General features: G+C 38.4%; 1 protein-coding gene across 5 annotated transcripts in view; it reads left to right on the top strand.

Annotated features, from left to right (window-relative positions):
- The window catches only part of LOC106868243 (uncharacterized), a 65,119-nt gene extending 62,331 nt beyond the window's left edge, over positions 1–2,788 (top strand). For all 5 annotated transcript variants that reach the window (XR_008265277.1, XR_008265278.1, XR_001409249.2 and 2 more), the window contains one exon: positions 2,302–2,788. The gene's annotated coding sequence lies outside the window, so the exon portion shown is untranslated. The remainder of the gene's footprint in view (positions 1–2,301) is intronic.
- The last annotated feature ends 5,432 nt before the right edge of the window (positions 2,789–8,220 follow it).

Below are 8,220 nucleotides of genomic sequence, written 5' to 3'. Positions count from 1 at the left end.
GTATGTGTGTGTGTGTGTGTGTGTGTGTGTACACATACGAATTTGTGTCATTGCCATTCACTTCAAATACATTTATATACATCGCGGTCATATTTGGAGCTGCCGCTCTAGTTTCATTTCAACTTCTACATTGTTATCATCATTGTCGTCATCATCATCATCATCATCATCATCATCATTATTATTATTATTACTATTGTTATTGTTGTTATATCGTTTATCTTCTGAGAGCTTTCGATCTTGATTGCTTCGGTTAATCCTCTTAGAACGGACAATAATCTATTGCCAAATACTGCACAGGGTCCCTTTCTACGATATCCAGTACCAATCTCAAAATCCTCACAGCCATGAGGATCGAACTCACATCCCTCTAATATCCGGTTAGAAAGCTTTACCATTTAAGCCAAACTGCCTGACCGCCAAATTCTTCTGCAATTTAAGAAGTTATAGAATCATCCAGGAGTTATTATTATTATTATTATTATTATTATTATTATTATTATTATTATTATTATTATTATTATCATTATTGTTATCATTATTATTGTTATTATTATTTTCATTGTTACCATTGTTATTATTATCATTATCATTGTTTATTGGTGGTGTTTTTGCTACTGGTTATCATTTACCGGTGCTATTGTTGCTAAGGCCATTGAGAGAAACAAGACTGCGCAGCAGTTCTTTAGAGCAATAACCCTGTAGACAAAGTTGAACGGGCTTCAAACGAATTCAAAATGCAAAACCCTTAAACTGCCTCTTTTAAAAAGACATTAATTCATAAATGAACGACTTTGGTCGAAGCTTCTTCCTTTGAAGTTGACTGCATTAATTATATGAGCTGCAATAGAAAAACAATGCGTCTCAAGCTTAACAATTCGTTCTTATGTATGTGTGTATATGTTTCCTAAACGAATGCACCTTTTTGTCTTGTATTTATCTCCACCCTTCCTCACATTGCCTCCATAAATCATGTCATTCACACTCATTTTAGCTTTAGTCTTTATAGCTGCAAGAGTGACTGTGTGGTAAGTAGCTTGCTTACCAACCACATGGTTCCGGGTTCAGTCCCACTGCGTGGCACCTTGGGCAAGTGTCTTCTACTATAGCCTCGGGCCGACCAAAGCCTTGTGAGTGGATTTGGTAGACGGAAACTGAAAGAAGCCTGTCGTATATATATATATATATATATATATATATATATATGTGTGTGTGTGTGTGTGTGTGTGTGTGTGTGTGTTTGTCCCCCCAACATCGCTTGACAACCGATGCTGGTGTGTTTACGTCCCAGTATCTCAGCGCGGTAAAAGGGAATGATAGAATAAACACATAAATACCAAACTTGGAATAAATACTGGCGTGAATTTTCCCAGCTAAAACCCTTTCGAGGCGATGCCCCAGCATGGCCGCAGTCCAATAACTAGAACAAGTAATAGACAAATGTATGTGTCTGTGTGTATGTGTCTATGTGTGTGAGTATGTATATGTCTGTGTGACTGTGCGTGTGTGTGTACGTATGTCTGTGTGTGTGTATGTGTGTGCGTGTGTATATGTCTGTGTGCATGTGTTTGTGTGTGCGTATGTATATGTCTGTGTATATCTGTATGTATAGCTGTGTGTATGTTTATTTGCATGTGCGTGTGTGTATGTATTTGTGTGTGCGTGCGTGCATGCATATTTGCGTGTATGTTTGTATTTGGGGTCCTTGTAAAGAAATGTGATAAATTTATCTTAATTCATTCACTTAGTTTCAGCAGAAAAGTCACTTTTTATACATTTCGTCGGTTTTTCTTGCCTGTATTCGACACAATGTTAACAAGAAATAGAGACATTGCCCCACCTCCTCTCTCGCTTTTAAAGAAAAACTTTGACAACAATTAAACCGAAAACAAGCAAACAAAATACGAACAACAATGACAGATGCATCCGGGACCAGGAAATTTAATGTAAAAAGAAATTAGTCAAAGCTCACTAGAACTTGTAAGTTCATCGTGACCCCTCCCTCGTCTCCTCCCCATACCTTCGTCCTGATCACCTGTCCATATTGCTACAGAAAGTTAATAATGAGCAACTGACCCAACCCTCCACTATCCTACCCCACCCACCCTCCACCTCCAGCCATTTTCAGTATGAAGGAATATTTGATCTTTCTCCTCTCTAGTTCTTGGATTCCTACGTTGAACAAGAAGAGACTATTGTACTTTACGTATTTCTGTTAAACTTCTTGGTGTGTATGGGAGGGGGGGAAGGGCTCTTTTGGTTCAACTGTTTTCATTTTTTTGCTTTTGTTTTTCTTTTTAGGTGTGGGTGTGCAGTAAGCAGCTTATTTCCCAACCGTGAGGTCTTGGGGTTAGTCCCACTGCGCCGCACCTTCTACTAAAACCCCGAGCCGAACAAAGACTTGTGAGTGGATTTGATTGACGGAAACTAAAAGAAGCTTGTCGTGCATATGTGTGTGTAGGTGTATGTGTGCGTATATATATATATATATAATTCCCGAGCGTCATACTAATATATACTTTTGTTATTTACACCACCTGTCCTCGTCTGTTGTTATTATTTGTATATTCTCCCATATATATATATATATATATATATACGCACACATTTTCGAGATGCTGGACCGCTGAAACCTACGTTTTTTTCATTCTTTCGATCTCTGTTTATTTTCTCTTATTCCTTTCTGTTGAAGAGCGTAGGCTCGAAATGTAAAAGACTTTTTCATTTTCCCGAGCACAAATACGCCAATGTCGTTAAGAATTAAACCAATGCATCACTTTCATGAGAAGTAATCTATCTTTCAATATATTCGTTCATTTTTTTTTGTTCTTTTCTCCGCCATTTCTTCACTATCATTTCAACGATGTTAATAGATATTTTCTAGGGTGCTGTGAAGTAGCGACCTCTATCGTAAATGAACTCAGTTCAACGTCCTTACAGACATTATATTACATAAAATTCAACATTTATACCAGTCGTTATTGGTTTCTTCTCGTTGATATTTCATTAATGGTAAATTGATATTCTTCAGGGTTGTGCAATAGCGATAACTGTCATTATTCAAACCAATATTGCTTCCAATGCTATCATCGTCGTCGTCGTCGTCGTCGCTGTTGTTGTTGTTGTTTTTATTATTATTATTATTATTATTATTATTATTATTATTATTATCATCATCATCATCATCATCAAGGCGGTGAGCTAGCAGAAACGTTAGCACACCGGGCGAAATGATTAGCGGTATTTCATCTGTCTTTACGTTCTGAGTTCAAATTCCGCCGAAGTCGACTTTACCTTTCATCCCGATGTGACACCCAACTCCTGCATTTGGAGACGGAGTGCAGCAGCATCCTCAGCATATGAGTATTTACTCTAAAATGTTATGAGTTTCAAATTCTGTCAAGGTCTACTTTGCTTTTCATCCTTTCGGGGGTCGATAAAATAAGTAGCAGCCGAACACGGCTTATCTACTTCCCACTTCCCTGAAATTGCCTGTCTTGTGCCGAAACTTGAAACAATTCTTAGGAGATAACACTAACAATTTTTTTTTTTTTTTTCATAATGAACAGCTCCGAGCTGCTAAATTTGAATGATTATTTTTCATCGTAATGTTTTTGTATTTAATGTCAATGCTGTTTAGAAATATTTGACAGATATCTCGACAACATGACATATATCTGCTTGCTAAAGTTGATCCCAACTACGTGACAAGCAAACTTCTGTATTTTGGCAAGGACGTACGGTAAAAATTACACTACACATAACAACTGAAAGCTACAGACAAGGGCGGAAAACAGAAATAAATAAATAAATAAGGATGGAAGTTGGATGACTAAGACAAGCTATCATGTGTAATGTCTATAACACACGTTCAACAGCTCGCATCATGTTAAAGTGACCATATCTGCATCAGTCCACGTCAATTGCTCACGAATAATAGCAGCGTTCGAGTACAGGAAACAGCGTCATGCTCGGCACGTGTTCTCAGTGTATAGCAAGAAATGGCAACGGGTCTCTGATCTTTTGACATGATTTCGTGTATAATCATAGTCTCTTTGAATTGACATATGGTTAGACATTTTATGAGAATAGGCAGCTGGGGGGGAAGGTTACAGTTGAGTGAACCGAACCAATATAATATGGTTAGTAGATGATACATTTTTCAACACAAAATAAACCCTGATAGGATCAGAACATAGAATATAAAAACATGAAAATACACACATAACTCAACTTACATCGTTTCGAGTTACGTCTTTTTCAACTGTATATTAGTCTTTTGTTGTTCTTCATTTTTTTTTTTTTTTTTTTTGGTGGGTGGAGGGACATTAATGGATTTATCCGACTTTACGTCGGTTTCAACGAACATATTTAAAAGAAAAGATTTTTAAAACACCTAAAAATCGAATAAAATAGATGTGAAAACATGTACAAGACAGTTATTAAAACAAGTAAATGTTTGTGAAATATAATGTCTTGAATGGCACAACATTGCAGAATGGACTATAATAACTGTTACAATTTAATTATTCCTAGTCTGATATAATAATATTTCGGAATATAAAAATTCCTTCTTCAGATATCGCTAGGAATTGATCGAGTCACTGCTATAATCGGTTTTCCAACGGTTACTGAATATTTTTTTTTTTCGGAAGCGTCTCTGCAATAGTTTCACGTAGCTCCTTCCGGAAAATCCTCATGAGAAGTGCGTGATGGCGGCCATGTCTTAAGCTCGTGTGCATTGGCACATCCGCAGCGCTGCTTCTAAGATATGTACGCGCAGTTTTTCTGGGGTTTTTTTTATACATGAGCATGTCATCAAAAATGAACTTACACGCATTCAGATGTAGCTAACCTTCTAGCTTGCCAACCTCCAGCCTGTTGTTAATTTGGGGTACTTGTCTGTCTATGGGGATAGCTTCCTTAATTCTTAGATGTCCCAAATTTCTGTCATAGGCCTCAGTTGTGACTCTTATGCTTTCGTCGGTGTTTTGGCATCTGTCTAATGTTTGTTTATGTTTTTTATTCTTTTTTTTTTTCGTGTGACGTTGTTTTTCGAGTTCAATCGTATGTCTTAGAACCAAACACCGACGTAAGTTGAAGTATGCCTGTATTTATTATATACAATTATTAGAGTATGCGAAGGCCCATGGCTCAGTGGTTAGAGCGTTGGGCTTACAATCGTGATGTTGTGAGTTCGATTCCCGAACCGGGTTGTATGCTGTGCTCTTGAGCAAAATACTTTGTTTCACGTTGCTACAAAAATGAATTGCAATGGCACTGGTGCAAGCTGTATCAGCCTTTGCCTTGGACCACATCGGTGCCGTGGAAAGGGGGGAAAACTGGTCTGCATGGGTGACTGCTGGTTTTCCATAAACAACCTTGTCCGGACTTGTGTCTCGGAAGGGAACTTTCTAGGTGCAATCCCGTGGTCATTTGTGATCGAAAGGGGTGGGGTCGCTTCTGGCAAATTATATATTTTTTTGGCTTTAAAGAGACGATGCGTGGTAGCAAGATAGACCCTAGCACGATCGAACTTAGAATTAAATACTTATTAGACTTTTAATCCGCCATTTAATCTGGATTTTTGTACCACTCTAACGCTCTGGGGGTTTTGCATAATAAAACTGACTTTCTATTCAGCAACGGATTACGTATGGAGTAAAGTAACCCATATATACTCTGTATATATTAATCGACCTTGAATCATATTACTAAAACATAATACAATAATGGAAATTAAAGGGTCACGGTGACCAAAGTGGATCGGGGTGTGATCGATCTTCAGACATAAGTAGTGGTAGTAGTAGTAGTAGTAGTAGTAGTAGTAGTAGTAGTAGTGCTAATGGTGGAGTTGGTGGTAGTGGTAAAGATGGTGGAGGTGATCGTGGTGATGATAGTGTGTAGGGGAGGGGTTATGGTAATGATAATGGTAGTTATGGTGGTGAGGTTTGGTGATGGTGGTGGGGGTGGGGGTGGAATTTCCAATCATTTTTTTCTTTCTACTCTAGGCACAAGACCCGGAATCTTTGGGGAGGGAACCAGTCGATTAGATCAACCCCAGTACGCAACTGGTACTTAATTCATCGACCTCGAAAGGATGAAAGGTAAAGTCGATCTCGGCGGAATATGAACTCAGACCGTAGCGACTTCTGAAATACCGCTAAGCATTTAGCCCGGCGTGCTAACGTTTCTGCCAGCTCGCCGCCTTGAATCTCCAATCATTTTCACTACGCTACAATACAAGTTGATAGTATTATTGGTCGAACAACTGGAGCCTTCATCATGACAAAAGAAAAATGAGATCTCAGGTTCGGTGCGATTGCCTGACATCTTGGCCAAATGATATTTTGCTTTTATTCAGATGAAAACTGTATAGAAGTTCAAAATTCAGCATTGTCCACCAATATAACCCCTAATATCTTTGTAATGGGTTTAAATTGACGACCCAACGGTAATTAATCCAATGTTCTTTCAATGGATTTTAATTTACGACTCATCGGTGAGCAGTCGCAGTACCAGAGAATGATTTTCGCTATTTTTCCAATTATCGGGAGTGACAAATCTCGTCTAAGCATGAAGCTGTCTGTGAGTTCACACCATCGACAAGGAGGCCAAAATGCATCAAGCATTCTCACTAGTTACTGCAGGGATGATTTTCGTTTCCTCCTGATATATTATCGTGTTCTTAAACACAGCACGTCCAAGGGAAAGGCAACGACCGATACATCTTGGCACCAGTGACGTCGCGACCAATTTCTACAGCTGAGTGAACTGGAGCAACATTAAGTAAAGTGCCTTGCTCAAGAACACAACACGCAGCCCGGTCCGGGAATCGAACTCACAATCTCACGATCGTAAGCTCGACGCTCTAACCTCTGAGCCATGCGCCTTCACACACACACACACACACACACACACACACACACACACACACACACACACACACACACACACACACACACACATATATATATATATATATATATATTAAAATGCTACACGAAAAGACAACGAACGAACATTCGGAAAATAGCAAAAAACAAACGACGTGTACATGTTCGTCCATCATCAATTATCAACCAAACATCATTATAATTTTGACTCCTTATGTATGTATGTACGTATGTATGTATGTATGTATGTATGTATGTATGTATGTATGTGTATGCATGTTTGTATGTGTGCGTGCGTGCATTTCTCTTTGTGTCTATGTTTGTCCCCACCCTTAACAACCGGTGTTGGTTTGTTTATCTCCTCGTAACTTAGCGGGTTCGGCAAAAGAGACCCTGATGAAATAAGTCCAAGACTTAATAAAAAAAAAATAATAAGTATTGATACCAACCTGATCTATTCGACTATGATACCCTTCGACTAAAACAAAAAATACTTCAAAGCGGTGCCCCTGCATGGCCGTAGTCCAATGATTGAACAGTAGAAGAGAGCAAAAACAAATGAAGCTGAATGTCAATGTAAATGGATAGAAATTCACGACCCACTTGTATATACTGTCCAACCTACTAACAAGTCAGCTATTTGTACTCTATCCAGTTTAATACTAATCCAAATCAATTTGACTTAATCCACCACTGTCTGGAAACGATTCCCAATAATAATCTGAAAGTCTCGTCTTATACTTTGTTTGTTTCTTTGTTTATAAGTTTTAATGAGAAATTGACGCCACCACTGCTGCTACGCTCACCATCACCACCATCATCATCATTATTCCACTCCATCTATATTGTATTGTCCCGTACCGCCCCCGATTTTTTTTATTTTTTTTTTTTTAATAATTATTATTATTATTATTATTATTATTATTATTATTATTATTATTATTATTATTATTATTATCTAAGGCGGCGAGCTGGCAGAAACGTTAGCACACCGAGCGAAATGCTTAGCGGCAAAACCTCGGCTGTTTAATGCACTGGGTCCATTAGCTGAATTTCTTAGCGTTGACTTAGATAGCATACGTAGACAGGGCCCCGGCTACTAGAGGCTGAACACGTCACTCCCAGCGTGCCAAGCTTACAGAGACTGGATTAAAGAGTTAGTTCAGAAAGCTTTGACGAGGGCAATCGTCAACAATAAATGGTGGTATAACCTAAAAAGGGCCATCAAAGTAGAATCAGTTAGATTTAGCAAAGTTTAAGCCGTAGAAACAAATAGATTAGAGGGTGATTTAGTGAGAAAGTTAGAAGAGGCGCTTAGGAAAGG

This window comes from Octopus bimaculoides, chromosome 12 (genome assembly GCF_001194135.2).
Source record: "Octopus bimaculoides isolate UCB-OBI-ISO-001 chromosome 12, ASM119413v2, whole genome shotgun sequence".
NCBI lineage: Eukaryota > Metazoa > Mollusca > Cephalopoda > Octopoda > Octopodidae > Octopus > Octopus bimaculoides.
Note: the sequence above shows the minus strand (reverse complement) of the source record. Positions and strands in the feature narration are given on the sequence as shown.